This window comes from Gymnoscopelus microlampas (genome assembly GCF_963454915.1).
Source record: "Gymnoscopelus microlampas genome assembly, chromosome: 9".
NCBI classification, from domain to species: domain Eukaryota; kingdom Metazoa; phylum Chordata; class Actinopteri; order Myctophiformes; family Myctophidae; genus Gymnoscopelus; species Gymnoscopelus microlampas.
The window spans coordinates 16,148,096-16,162,414 of NC_139946.1; positions in this window are offsets into that span (position 1 = coordinate 16,148,096).

The window sequence follows — 14,319 nt, forward strand, 5'->3', positions numbered from 1 at the left end:
GCAGAGCGTCTCAGAGCGGAGCGGAGCAGAGCGGAGCAGAGCGGAGCAGAGCGGAGCAGAGCGTCTCAGAGCGGAGCGGAGCGTCTCAGAGCGGAGCGTCTCAGAGCAGAGCGTCTCGGAGCGGCGCGGAGCAGAGCGTATTTGGGGCGTGCGTGGGGTGGGTATTTGGGGCGTGCGTGGGGTGGGTATTTGGGGCGTGCGTGGGGTGGGTATTTGGGGCGTGGGGTGGGTATTTGGGGCGTGCGTGGGGTGGGTATTTGGGGCGTGCGTGGGGTGGGTATTTGGGGCGTGCGTGGGGTGGGTATTTGGGGCGTGCGTGGGGTGGGTATTTGGGGCGTGCGTGGGGTGGGTATTTGGGGCGTGCGTGGGGTGGGTATTTGGGGCGTGCGTGGGGTGGGTATTTGGGGCGTGCGTGGGGTGGGTATTTGGGGCGTGGGGTGGGTATTTGGGGCGTGCGTGGGGTGGGTATTTGGGGCGTGCATGGGGTGGGTATTTGGGGCGTGCGTGGGGTGGGTATTTGGGGCGTGCGTGGGGTGGGTATTTGGGGCGTGGGGTGGGTATTTGGGGCGTGCGTGGGGTGGGTATTTGGGGCGTGCGTGGGGTGGGTATTTGGGGCGTGCGTGGGGTGGGTATTTGGGGCGTGCGTGGGGTGGGTATTTGGGGCGTGGGGTGGGTATTTGGGGCGTGCGTGGGGTGGGTATTTGGGGCGTGCGTGGGGTGGGTATTTGGGGCGTGCGTGGGGTGGGTATTTGGGGCGTGCGTGGGGTGGGTATTTGGGGCGTGGGGTTGGTATTTGGGGCGTGCGTGGGGTGGGTATTTGGGGCGTGCGTGGGGTGGGTATTTGGGGCGTGCGTGGGGTGGGTATTTGGGGCGTGCGTGGGGTGGGTATTTGGGGCGTGGGGTGGGTATTTGGGGCGTGCGTGGGGTGGGTATTTGGGGCGTGCGTGGGGTGGGTATTTGGGGCGTGCTTGGGGTGGGTATTTGGGGCGTGGGGTGGGTATTTGGGGCGTGCGTGGGGTGGGTATTTGGGGCGTGCGTGGGGTGGGTATTTGGGGCGTGCGTGGGGTGGGTATTTGGGGCGTGCTTGGGGTGGGTATTTGGGGCGTGCGTGGGGTGGGTATTTGGGGCGTGGGGTGGGTATTTGGGGCGTGCGTGGGGTGGGTATTTGGGGCGTGCGTGGGGTGGGTATTTGGGGCGTGGGGTGGGTATTTGGGGCGTGCGTGGGGTGGGTATTTGGGGCGTGCGTGGGGTGGGTATTTGGGGCGTGCGTGGGGTGGGTATTTGGGGCGTGCGTGGGGTGGGTATTTGGGGCGTGCGTGGGGTGGGTATTTGGGGCGTGGGGTGGGTATTTGGGGCGTGCGTGGGGTGGGTATTTGGGGCGTGCGTGGGGTGGGTATTTGGGGCGTGCGTGGGGTGGGTATTTGGGCGTGGGGTGGGTATTTGGGGCGTGCGTGGGGTGGGTATTTGGGGCGTGCGTGGGGTGGGTATTTGGGGCGTGCGTGGGGTGGGTATTTGGGGCGTGGGGTGGGTATTTGGGGCGTGCGTGGGGTGGGTATTTGGGGCGTGCGTGGGGTGGGTATTTGGGGCGTGCGTGGGGTGGGTATTTGGGGCGTGCGTGGGGTGGGTATTTGGGGCGTGCGTGGGGTGGGTATTTGGGGCGTGGGGTGGGTATTTGGGGCGTGCGTGGGGTGGGTATTTGGGGCGTGCGTGGGGTGGGTATTTGGGGCGTGCGTGGGGTGGGTATTTGGGGCGTGCGTGGGGTGGGTATTTGGGGCGTGGGGTGGGTATTTGGGGCGTGCGTGGGGTGGGTATTTGGGGCGTGCGTGGGGTGGGTATTTGGGGCGTGCGTGGGGTGGGTATTTGGGGCGTGGGGTGGGTATTTGGGGCGTGCGTGGGGTGGGTATTTGGGGCGTGCGTGGGGTGGGTATTTGGGGCGTGCGTGGGGTGGGTATTTGGGGCGTGCGTGGGGTGGGTATTTGGGGCGTGCGTGGGGTGGGTATTTGGGGCGTGGGGTGGGTATTTGGGGCGTGCGTGGGGTGGGTATTTGGGGCGTGCGTGGGGTGGGTATTTGGGGCGTGCGTGGGGTGGGTATTTGGGGCGTGGGGTGGGTATTTGGGGCGTGCGTGGGGTGGGTATTTGGGGCGTGCGTGGGGTGGGTATTTGGGGCGTGCGTGGGGTGGGTATTTGGGGCGTGCGTGGGGTGGGTATTTGGGGCGTGGGGTGGGTATTTGGGGCGTGCGTGGGGTGGGTATTTGGGGCGTGCGTGGGGTGGGTATTTGGGGCGTGCGTGGGGTGGGTATTTGGGGCGTGCGTGGGGTGGGTATTTGGGGCGTGGGGTGGGTATTTGGGGCGTGCGTGGGGTGGGTATTTGGGGCGTGCGTGGGGTGGGTATTTTGGGCGTGCGTGGGGTGGGTATTTGGGGCGTGGGGTGGGTATTTGGGGCGTGCTTGGGGTGGGTATTTGGGGCGTGGGGTGGGTATTTGGGGCGTGCGTGGGGTGGGTATTTGGGGCGTGCGTGGGGTGGGTATTTGGGGCGTGCGTGGGGTGGGTATTTGGGGCGTGCTTGGGGTGGGTATTTGGGGCGTGCGTGGGGTGGGTATTTGGGGCGTGGGGTGGGTATTTGGGGCGTGCGTGGGGTGGGTATTTGGGGCGTGCGTGGGGTGGGTATTTGGGGCGTGGGGTGGGTATTTGGGGCGTGCGTGGGGTGGGTATTTGGGGCGTGCGTGGGGTGGGTATTTGGGGCGTGCGTGGGGTGGGTATTTGGGGCGTGCGTGGGGTGGGTATTTGGGGCGTGCGTGGGGTGGGTATTTGGGGCGTGGGGTGGGTATTTGGGGCGTGCGTGGGGTGGGTATTTGGGGCGTGCGTGGGGTGGGTATTTGGGGCGTGCGTGGGGTGGGTATTTGGGCGCGTGGGGTGGGTATTTGGGGCGTGCGTGGGGTGGGTATTTGGGGCGTGCGTGGGGTGGGTATTTGGGGCGTGCGTGGGGTGGGTATTTGGGGCGTGCGTGGGGTGGGTATTTGGGGCGTGGGGTGGGTATTTGGGGCGTGCGTGGGGTGGGTATTTGGGGCGTGCGTGGGGTGGGTATTTGGGGCGTGCGTGGGGTGGGTATTTGGGGCGTGCGTGGGGTGGGTATTTGGGGCGGCGTGGGGTGGGTATTTGGGGCGTGCGTGGGGTGGGTATTTGGGGCGTGCGTGGGGGTGGGTATTTTGGGCGTGCGTGGGGTGGGTATTTGGGGCGTGCGTGGGGTGGGTATTTGGGGCGTGCTTGGGGTGGGTATTTGGGGCGTGGGGTGGGTATTTGGGGCGTGCGTGGGGTGGGTATTTGGGGCGTGCGTGGGGTGGGTATTTGGGGCGTGCGTGGGGTGGGTATTTGGGGCGTGCGTGGGGTGGGTATTTGGGGCGTGCGTGGGGTGGGTATTTGGGGCGTGGGGTGGGTATTTGGGGCGTGCGTGGGGTGGGTATTTGGGGCGTGCGTGGGGTGGGTATTTGGGGCGTGGGGTGGGTATTTGGGGCGTGCGTGGGGTGGGTATTTGGGGCGTGCGTGGGGTGGGTATTTGGGGCGTGCGTGGGGTGGGTATTTGGGGCGTGCGTGGGGTGGGTATTTGGGGCGTGCGTGGGGTGGGTATTTGGGGCGTGGGGTGGGTATTTGGGGCGTGCGTGGGGTGGGTATTTGGGGCGTGCGTGGGGTGGGTATTTGGGGCGTGCGTGGGGTGGGTATTTGGGGCGTGCGTGGGGTGGGTATTTGGGGCGTGGGGTGGGTATTTGGGGCGTGCGTGGGGTGGGTATTTGGGGCGTGCGTGGGGTGGGTATTTGGGGCGTGCGTGGGGTGGGTATTTGGGGCGTGGGGTGGGTATTTGGGGCGTGCGTGGGGTGGGTATTTGGGGCGTGCGTGGGGTGGGTATTTGGGGCGTGCGTGGGGTGGGTATTTGGGGGTGCGTGGGGTGGGTATTTGGGGCGTGGGGTGGGTATTTGGGGCGTGCGTGGGGTGGGTATTTGGGGCGTGCGTGGGGTGGGTATTTGGGGCGTGCGTGGGGTGGGTATTTGGGGCGTGGGGTGGGTATTTGGGGCGTGCGTGGGGTGGGTATTTGGGGCGTGCGTGGGGTGGGTATTTGGGGCGTGCGTGGGGTGGGTATTTGGGGCGTGCGTGGGGTGGGTATTTGGGGCGTGGGGTGGGTATTTGGGGCGTGGGGTGGGTATTTGGGGCGTGCGTGGGGTGGGTATTTGGGGCGTGCGTGGGGTGGGTATTTGGGGCGTGCGTGGGGTGGGTATTTGGGCGTGGGGTGGGTATTTGGGGCGTGCGTGGGGTGGGTATTTGGGGCGTGCGTGGGGTGGGTATTTGGGGCGTGCGTGGGGTGGGTATTTGGGGCGTGCGTGGGGTGGGTATTTGGGGCGTGGGGTGGGTATTTGGGGCGTGCGTGGGGTGGGTATTTGGGGCGTGCGTGGGGTGGGTATTTGGGGCGTGCATGGGGTGGGTATTTGGGGCGTGCGTGGGGTGGGTATTTGGGGCGTGGGGTGGGTATTTGGGGCGTGCGTGGGGTGGGTATTTGGGGCGTGCGTGGGGTGGGTATTTGGGGCGTGGGGTGGGTATTTGGGGCGTGCGTGGGGTGGGTATTTGGGGCGTGCGTGGGGTGGGTATTTGGGGCGTGCGTGGGGTGGGTATTTGGGGCGTGCGTGGGTGGGTATTTGGGGCGTGGGGTGGGTATTTGGGGCGTGCGTGGGGTGGGTATTTGGGGCGTGCGTGGGGTGGGTATTTTGGGCGTGCGTGGGGTGGGTATTTGGGGCGTGGGGTGGGTATTTGGGGCGTGCTTGGGGTGGGTATTTGGGGCGTGGGGTGGGTATTTGGGGCGTGCGTGGGGTGGGTATTTGGGGCGTGCGTGGGGTGGGTATTTGGGGCGTGCGTGGGGTGGGTATTTGGGGCGTGCTTGGGGTGGGTATTTGGGGCGTGCGTGGGGTGGGTATTTGGGGCGTGGGGTGGGTATTTGGGGCGTGCGTGGGGTGGGTATTTGGGGCGTGCGTGGGGTGGGTATTTGGGGCGTGGGGTGGGTATTTGGGGCGTGCGTGGGGTGGGTATTTGGGGCGTGCGTGGGGTGGGTATTTGGGGCGTGCGTGGGGTGGGTATTTGGGGCGTGCGTGGGGTGGGTATTTGGGGCGTGCGTGGGGTGGGTATTTGGGGCGTGGGGTGGGTATTTGGGGCGTGCGTGGGGTGGGTATTTGGGGCGTGCGTGGGGTGGGTATTTGGGGCGTGCGTGGGGTGGGTATTTGGGCGTGGGGTGGGTATTTGGGGCGTGCGTGGGGTGGGTATTTGGGCGTGCGTGGGGTGGGTATTTGGGGCGTGCGTGGGGTGGGTATTTGGGGCGTGCGTGGGGTGGGTATTTGGGGCGTGGGGTGGGTATTTGGGGCGTGCGTGGGGTGGGTATTTGGGGCGTGCGTGGGGTGGGTATTTGGGGCGTGCGTGGGGTGGGTATTTGGGGCGTGCGTGGGGTGGGTATTTGGGGCGTGGGGTGGGTATTTGGGGCGTGCGTGGGGTGGGTATTTGGGCGTGCGTGGGGTGGGTATTTGGGGGCGTGCGTGGGGTGGGTATTTGGGGCGTGCGTGGGGTGGGTATTTGGGGCGTGGGGTGGGTATTTGGGGCGTGCGTGGGGTGGGTATTTGGGGCGTGCGTGGGGTGGGTATTTGGGGCGTGCGTGGGGTGGGTATTTGGGGCGTGGGGTGGGTATTTGGGGCGTGCGTGGGGTGGGTATTTGGGGCGTGCGTGGGGTGGGTATTTGGGGCGTGCGTGGGGTGGGTATTTGGGGCGTGCGTGGGGTGGGTATTTGGGGCGTGCGTGGGGTGGGTATTTGGGGCGTGCGTGGGGTGGGTATTTGGGGCGTGCGTGGGGTGGGTATTTGGGGCGTGGGGTGGGTATTTGGGGCGTGCGTGGGGTGGGTATTTGGGGCGTGCGTGGGGTGGGTATTTGGGGCGTGCGTGGGGTGGGTATTTGGGGCGTGCGTGGGGTGGGTATTTGGGGCGTGGGTGGGTATTTGGGGCGTGGGGTGGGTATTTGGGGCGTGCGTGGGGTGGGTATTTGGGGCGTGCGTGGGGTGGGTATTTGGGGCGTGCGTGGGGTGGGTATTTGGGGCGTGGGGTGGGTATTTGGGGCGTGCGTGGGGTGGGTATTTGGGGCGTGCGTGGGGTGGGTATTTGGGGCGTGCGTGGGGTGGGTATTTGGGGCGTGCGTGGGGTGGGTATTTGGGGCGTGGGTGGGTATTTGGGGCGTGCGTGGGGTGGGTATTTGGGGCGTGCGTGGGGTGGGTATTTGGGGCGTGCGTGGGGTGGGTATTTGGGGGCGTGCGTGGGGTGGGTATTTGGGGCGTGGGGTGGGTATTTGGGGCGTGCGTGGGGTGGGTATTTGGGGCGTGCGTGGGGTGGGTATTTGGGGCGTGCGTGGGGTGGGTATTTGGGGCGTGCGTGGGGTGGGTATTTGGGGCGTGGGGTGGGTATTTGGGGCGTGCGTGGGGTGGGTATTTGGGGCGTGCGTGGGGTGGGTATTTGGGGCTTGCGTGGGGTGGGTATTTGGGGCGTGCGTGGGGTGGGTATTTGGGGCGTGGGGTGGGTATTTGGGGCGTGCGTGGGGTGGGTATTTGGGGCGTGCGTGGGGTGGGTATTTGGGGCGTGCGTGGGGTGGGTATTTGGGGCGTGCGTGGGGTGGGTATTTGGGGCGTGCGTGGGGTGGGTATTTGGGGCGTGCGTGGGGTGGGTATTTGGGGCGTGCGTGGGTCGGGTATTTGGGGCGTGCGTGGGGTGGGTATTTGGGGCGTGGGGTGGGTATTTGGGGCGTGCGTGGGGTGGGTATTTGGGGCGTGCATGGGGTGGGTATTTGGGGCGTGCGTGGGGTGGGTATTTGGGGCGTGCGTGGGGTGGGTATTTGGGGCGTGGGGTGGGTATTTGGGGCGTGCGTGGGGTGGGTATTTGGGGCGTGCGTGGGGTGGGTATTTGGGGCGTGCGTGGGTGGGTATTTGGGGCGTGCGTGGGGTGGGTATTTTGGGCGTGGGGTGGGTATTTGGGGCGTGCGTGGGGTGGGTATTTGGGGCGTGCGTGGGGTGGGTATTTGGGGCGTGCGTGGGGTGGGTATTTGGGGCGTGCGTGGGGTGGGTATTTGGGGCGTGGGGTGGGTATTTGGGGCGTGCGTGGGGTGGGTATTTGGGGCGTGCGTGGGGTGGGTATTTGGGGCGTGCGTGGGGTGGGTATTTGGGGCGTGCGTGGGGGTGGGTATTTGGGGCGTGGGGTGGGTATTTGGGGCGTGCGTGGGGTGGGTATTTGGGGCGTGCGTGGGGTGGGTATTTGGGGCGTGCGTGGGGTGGGTATTTGGGCGTGGGGTGGGTATTTGGGGCGTGCGTGGGGTGGGTATTTGGGGCGTGCGTGGGGTGGGTATTTTGGGCGTGCGTGGGGTGGGTATTTGGGGCGTGGGGTGGGTATTTGGGGCGTGCTTGGGGTGGGTATTTGGGGCGTGGGGTGGGTATTTGGGGCGTGCGTGGGGTGGGTATTTGGGGCGTGCGTGGGGTGGGTATTTGGGGCGTGCGTGGGGTGGGTATTTGGGGCGTGCTTGGGGTGGGTATTTGGGGCGTGCGTGGGGTGGGTATTTGGGGCGTGGGGGTGGGTATTTGGGGCGTGCGTGGGGTGGGTATTTGGGGCGTGCGTGGGGTGGGTATTTGGGGCGTGGGGTGGGTATTTGGGGCGTGCGTGGGGTGGGTATTTGGGGCGTGCGTGGGGTGGGTATTTGGGGCGTGCGTGGGGTGGGTATTTGGGGCGTGCGTGGGGTGGGTATTTGGGGCGTGCGTGGGGTGGGTATTTGGGGCGTGGGGTGGGTATTTGGGGCGTGCGTGGGGTGGGTATTTGGGGCGTGCGTGGGGTGGGTATTTGGGGCGTGCGTGGGGTGGGTATTTGGGCGTGGGGTGGGTATTTGGGGCGTGCGTGGGGTGGGTATTTGGGGCGTGCGTGGGGTGGGTATTTGGGGCGTGCGTGGGGTGGGTATTTGGGGCGTGCGTGGGGTGGGTATTTGGGGCGTGGGGTGGGTATTTGGGGCGTGCGTGGGGTGGGTATTTGGGGCGTGCGTGGGGTGGGTATTTGGGGCGTGCGTGGGGTGGGTATTTGGGGCGTGCGTGGGGTGGGTATTTGGGGCGTGGGGTGGGTATTTGGGGCGTGCGTGGGGTGGGTATTTGGGGCGTGCGTGGGGTGGGTATTTGGGGCGTGCGTGGGGTGGGTATTTGGGGCGTGGGGTGGGTATTTGGGGCGTGCGTGGGGTGGGTATTTGGGGCGTGCGTGGGGTGGGTATTTGGGGCGTGCGTGGGGTGGGTATTTGGGGCGTGCGTGGGGTGGGTATTTGGTGCGTGGGGTGGGTATTTGGGGCGTGCGTGGGGTGGGTATTTGGGGCGTGCGTGGGGTGGGTATTTGGTGCGTGGGGTGGGTATTTGGGGCGTGCGTGGGGTGGGTATTTGGGGCGTGCGTGGGGTGGGTATTTGGGGCGTGCGTGGGGTGGGTATTTGGGGCGTGGGGTGGGTATTTGGGGCGTGCGTGGGGTGTGTATTTGGGCGTGCGTGGGGTGGGTATTTGGGGCGTGCGTGGGGTGGGTATTTGGGGCGTGGGGTGGGTATTTGGGGCGTGCGTGGGTGGGTATTTGGGGCGTGCGTGGGTGGGTATTTGGGGCGTGCGTGGGGTGGGTATTTGGGGCGTGCGTGGGGTGGGTATTTGGGGCGTGGGGTGGGTATTTGGGGCTTTGGGGCGTGCGTGGGGTGGGTATTTGGGGCGTGCGTGGGGTGGGTATTTGGGGCGTGCGTGGGGTGGGTATTTGGGGCGTGCGTGGGGTGGGTATTTGGGGCGTGCGTGGGGTGGGTATTTGGGGCGTGCGTGGGGTGGGTATTTGGGGCGTGCGTGGGGTGGGTATTTGGGGCGTGCGTGGTGGGTATTTGGGGCGTGCGTGGGGTGGGTATTTGGGGCGTGCGTGGGGTGGGTATTTGGGGCGTGCGTGGGGTGGGTATTTGGGGCGTGCGTGGGGTGGGTATTTGGGGCGTGCGTGGGGTGGGTATTTGGGGCGTGCGTGGGGTGGGTATTTGGGGCGTGCGTGGGGTGGGTATTTGGGGCGTGCGTGGGGTGGGTATTTGGGGCGTGCGTGGGGTGGGTATTTGGGGCGTGCGTGGGGTGGGTATTTGGGGCGTGCGTGGGGTGGGTATTTGGGGCGTGCGTGGGGTGGGTATTTGGGGCGTGCGTGGGGTGGGTATTTGGGGCGTGCGTGGGGTGGGTATTTGGGGCGTGCGTGGGGTGGGTATTTGGGGCGTGCGTGGGGTGGGTATTTGGGGCGTGCGTGGGGTGGGTATTTGGGGCGTGCGTGGGGTGGGTATTTGGGGCGTGCGTGGGGTGGGTATTTGGGGCGTGCGTGGGGTGGGTATTTGGGGCGTGCGTGGGGTGGGTATTTGGGGCGTGCGTGGGGTGGGTATTTGGGGCGTGCGTGGGGTGGGTATTTGGGGCGTGCGTGGGGTGGGTATTTGGGGCGTGCGTGGGGTGGGTATTTGGGGCGTGCGTGGGGTGGGTATTTGGGGCGTGCGTGGGGTGGGTATTTGGGGCGTGCGTGGGGTGGGTATTTGGGGCGTGCGTGGGGTGGGTATTTGGGGCGTGCGTGGGGTGGGTATTTGGGGCGTGCGTGGGGTGGGTATTTGGGGCGTGCGTGGGGTGGGTATTTGGGGCGTGCGTGGGGTGGGTATTTGGGGCGTGCGTGGGGTGGGTATTTGGGGCGTGCGTGGGGTGGGTATTTGGGGCGTGCGTGGGGTGGGTATTTGGGGCGTGCGTGGGGTGGGTATTTGGGGCGTGCGTGGGGTGGGTATTTGGGGCGTGCGTGGGGTGGGTATTTGGGGCGTGCGTGGGGTGGGTATTTGGGGCGTGCGTGGGGTGGGTATTTGGGGCGTGCGTGGGGTGGGTATTTGGGGCGTGCGTGGGGTGGGTATTTGGGGCGTGCGTGGGGTGGGTATTTGGGGCGTGCGTGGGGTGGGTATTTGGGGCGTGCGTGGGGTGGGTATTTGGGGCGTGCGTGGGGTGGGTATTTGGGGCGTGCGTGGGGTGGGTATTTGGGGCGTGCGTGGGGTGGGTATTTGGGGCGTGCGTGGGGTGGGTATTTGGGGCGTGCGTGGGGTGGGTATTTGGGGCGTGCGTGGGGTGGGTATTTGGGGCGTGCGTGGGGTGGGTATTTGGGGCGTGCGTGGGGTGGGTATTTGGGGCGTGCGTGGGGTGGGTATTTGGGGCGTGCGTGGGGTGGGTATTTGGGGCGTGCGTGGGGTGGGTATTTGGGGCGTGCGTGGGGTGGGTATTTGGGGCGTGCGTGGGGTGGGTATTTGGGGCGTGCGTGGGGTGGGTATTTGGGGCGTGCGTGGGGTGGGTATTTGGGGCGTGCGTGGGGTGGGTATTTGGGGCGTGCGTGGGGTGGGTATTTGGGGCGTGCGTGGGGTGGGTATTTGGGGCGTGCGTGGGGTGGGTATTTGGGGCGTGCGTGGGGTGGGTATTTGGGGCGTGCGTGGGGTGGGTATTTGGGGCGTGCGTGGGGTGGGTATTTGGGGCGTGCGTGGGGTGGGTATTTGGGGCGTGCGTGGGGTGGGTATTTGGGGTGCGTGGGGTGGGTATTTGGGGCGTGCGTGGGGTGGGTATTTGGGGCGTGCGTGGGGTGGGTATTTGGGGTGCGTGGGGTGGGTATTTGGGGCGTGCGTGGGGTGGGTATTTGGGGCGTGCGTGGGGTGGGTATTTGGGGCGTGCGTGGGGTGGGTATTTGGGGCGTGCGTGGGGTGGGTATTTGGGGCGTGCGTGGGGTGGGTATTTGGGGCGTGCGTGGGGTGGGTATTTGGGGCGTGCGTGGGGTGGGTATTTGGGGCGTGCGTGGGGTGGGTATTTGGGGCGTGCGTGGGGTGGGTATTTGGGGCGTGCGTGGGGTGGGTATTTGGGGCGTGCGTGGGGTGGGTATTTGGGGCGTGCGTGGGGTGGGTATTTGGGGCGTGCGTGGGGTGGGTATTTGGGGCGTGCGTGGGGTGGGTATTTGGGGCGTGCGTGGGGTGGGTATTTGGGGCGTGCGTGGGGTGGGTATTTGGGGCGTGCGTGGGGTGGGTATTTGGGGCGTGCGTGGGGTGGGTATTTGGGGCGTGCGTGGGGTGGGTATTTGGGGCGTGCGTGGGGTGGGTATTTGGGGCGTGCGTGGGGTGGGTATTTGGGGCGTGCGTGGGGTGGGTATTTGGGGCGTGCGTGGGGTGGGTATTTGGGGCGTGCGTGGGGTGGGTATTTGGGGCGTGCGTGGGGTGGGTATTTGGGGCGTGCGTGGGGTGGGTATTTGGGGCGTGCGTGGGGTGGGTATTTGGGGCGTGCGTGGGGTGGGTATTTGGGGCGTGCGTGGGGTGGGTATTTGGGGCGTGCGTGGGGTGGGTATTTGGGGCGTGCGTGGGGTGGGTATTTGGGGCGTGCGTGGGGTGGGTATTTGGGGCGTGCGTGGGGTGGGTATTTGGGGCGTGCGTGGGGTGGGTATTTGGGGCGTGCGTGGGGTGGGTATTTGGGGCGTGCGTGGGGTGGGTATTTGGGGCGTGCGTGGGGTGGGTATTTGGGGCGTGCGTGGGGTGGGTATTTGGGGCGTGCGTGGGGTGGGTATTTGGGGCGTGCGTGGGGTGGGTATTTGGGGCGTGCGTGGGGTGGGTATTTGGGGCGTGCGTGGGGTGGGTATTTGGGGCGTGCGTGGGGTGGGTATTTGGGGCGTGCGTGGGGTGGGTATTTGGGGCGTGCGTGGGGTGGGTATTTGGGGCGTGCGTGGGGTGGGTGGGTATTTGGGGCGTGCGTGGGGTGGGTATTTGGGGCGTGCGTGGGGTGGGTATTTGGGGCGTGCGTGGGGTGGGTATTTGGGGCGTGCGTGGGGTGGGTATTTGGGGCGTGCGTGGGGTGGGTATTTGGGGCGTGCGTGGGGTGGGTATTTGGGGCGTGCGTGGGGTGGGTATTTGGGGCGTGCGTGGGGTGGGTATTTGGGGCGTGCGTGGGGTGGGTATTTGGGGCGTGCGTGGGGTGGGTATTTGGGGCGTGCGTGGGGTGGGTATTTGGGGCGTGCGTGGGGTGGGTATTTGGGGCGTGCGTGGGGTGGGTATTTGGGGCGTGCGTGGGGTGGGTATTTGGGGCGTGCGTGGGGTGGGTATTTGGGGCGTGCGTGGGGTGGGTATTTGGGGCGTGCGTGGGGTGGGGTGGGGCGTGCGTGGGGTGGGTATTTGGGCGTGCGTGGGGTGGGTATTTGGGGCGTGGGGTGGTTATTTGGGCGGTGCGTGGGGTGGGTATTTGGGGCGTGCGTGGGTGGGTATTTGGGGCGTGCGTGGGGTGGGTATTTGGGGCGTGCGTGGGGTGGGTATTTGGGGCGTGGGGGTGGGTATTTGGGGCGTGCGTGGGGTGGGTATTTGGGGCGTGGGGTGGGTATTTGGGGCGTGCGTGGGGTGGGTATTTGGGGCGTGCGTGGGGTGGGTATTGGGGCTGTGCGTGGGGTGGGTATTTGGGGCGTGCGTGGGGTGGGTATTTGGGGCGTGCGTGGGGTGGGTATTTGGGGCGTGCGTGGGGTGGGTATTTGGGGCGTGCGTGGGGTGGGTATTTGGGGCGTGCGTTGGGGTGGGTATTTGGGGCGTGCGTGGGGTGGGTATTTGGGGCGTGCGTGGGGTGGGTATTTGGGGCGTGCGTGGGGTGGGTATTTGGGGCGTGGGGTGGGTATTTGGGGCGTGCGTGGGGTGGGTATTTGGGGCGTGCGTGGGGTGGGTATTTGGGGCGTGCGTGGGGTGGGTATTTGGGGCGTGCGTGGGGTGGGTATTTGGGGCGTGGGGTGGGTATTTGGGGCGTGCGTGGGGTGGGTATTTGGGGCGTGCGTGGGGTGGGTATTTGGGGCGTGCGTGGGGTGGGTATTTGGGGCGTGCGTGGGGTGGGTATTTGGGGCGTGCGTGGGGGGGTATTTGGGGCGTGCGTGGGGTGGGTATTTGGGGCGTGCGTGGGGTGGGTATTTGGGGCGTGCGTGGGGTGGGTATTTGGGGCGTGGGGTGGGTATTTGGGGCGTGCGTGGGGTGGGTATTTGGGGCGTGCGTGGGGTGGGTATTTGGGGCGTGCGTGGGGTGGGTATTTGGGGCGTGCGTGGGGTGGGTATTTGGGGCGTGGGGTGGGTATTTGGGGCGTGCGTGGGGTGGGTATTTGGGGCGTGCGTGGGGTGGGTATTTGGGGCGTGCGTGGGGTGGGTATTTGGGGCGTGCGTGGGGTGGGTATTTGGGGCGTGGGGTGGGTATTTGGGGCGTGCGTGGGGTGGGTATTTGGGGCGTGCGTGGGGTGGGTATTTGGGGCGTGCGTGGGGTGGGTATTTGGGGGCGTGGGGTGGGTATTTGGGGCGTGCGTGGGGTGGGTATTTGGGGCGTGCGTGGGGTGGGTATTTGGGGCGTGCGTGGGGTGGGTATTTGGGGCGTGCGTGGGGTGGGTATTTGGGGCGTGGGGTGGGTATTTGGGGCGTGCGTGGGGTGGGTATTTGGGGCGTGCGTGGGGTGGGTATTTGGGGCGTGCGTGGGGTGGGTATTTGGGGCGTGCGTGGGGTGGGTATTTGGGGCGTGGGGTGGGTATTTGGGGCGTGCGTGGGGTGGGTATTTGGGGCGTGCGTGGGGTGGGTATTTGGGGCGTGCGTGGGGTGGGTATTTGGGGCGTGGGGTGGGTATTTGGGGCGTGCGTGGGGTGGGTATTTGGGGCGTGCGTGGGGTGGGTATTTGGGGCGTGCGTGGGGTGGGTATTTGGGGCGTGCGTGGGGTGGGTATTTGGGGCTGCGTGGGGTGGGTATTTGGGGCGTGCGTGGGGTGGGTATTTGGGGCGTGCGTGGGGTGGGTATTTGGGGCGTGCGTGGGGTGGGTATTTGGGGCGTGGGGTGGGTATTTGGGGCGTGCGTGGGGTGGGTATTTGGGGCGTGCGTGGGGTGGGTATTTGGGGCGTGCGTGGGGTGGGTATTTGGGGCGTGCGTGGGGTGGGTATTTGGGGCGTGCGTGGGGTGGGTATTTGGGGCGTGCGTGGGGTGGGTATTTGGGGCGTGCGTGGGGTGGGTATTTGGGGCGTGCGTGGGGTGGGTATTTGGGGCGTGGGGTGGGTATTTGGGGCGTGCGTGGGGTGGGTATTTGGGGCGTGCGTGGGGTGGGTATTTGGGGCGTGCGTGGGGTGGGTATTTGGGGCGTGGGGTGGGTATTTGGGGCGTGCGTGGGGTGGGTATTTGGGGCGTGCGTGGGGTGGGTATTTGGGGCGTGCGTGGGGTGGGTATTTGGGGCGTGCGTGGGGT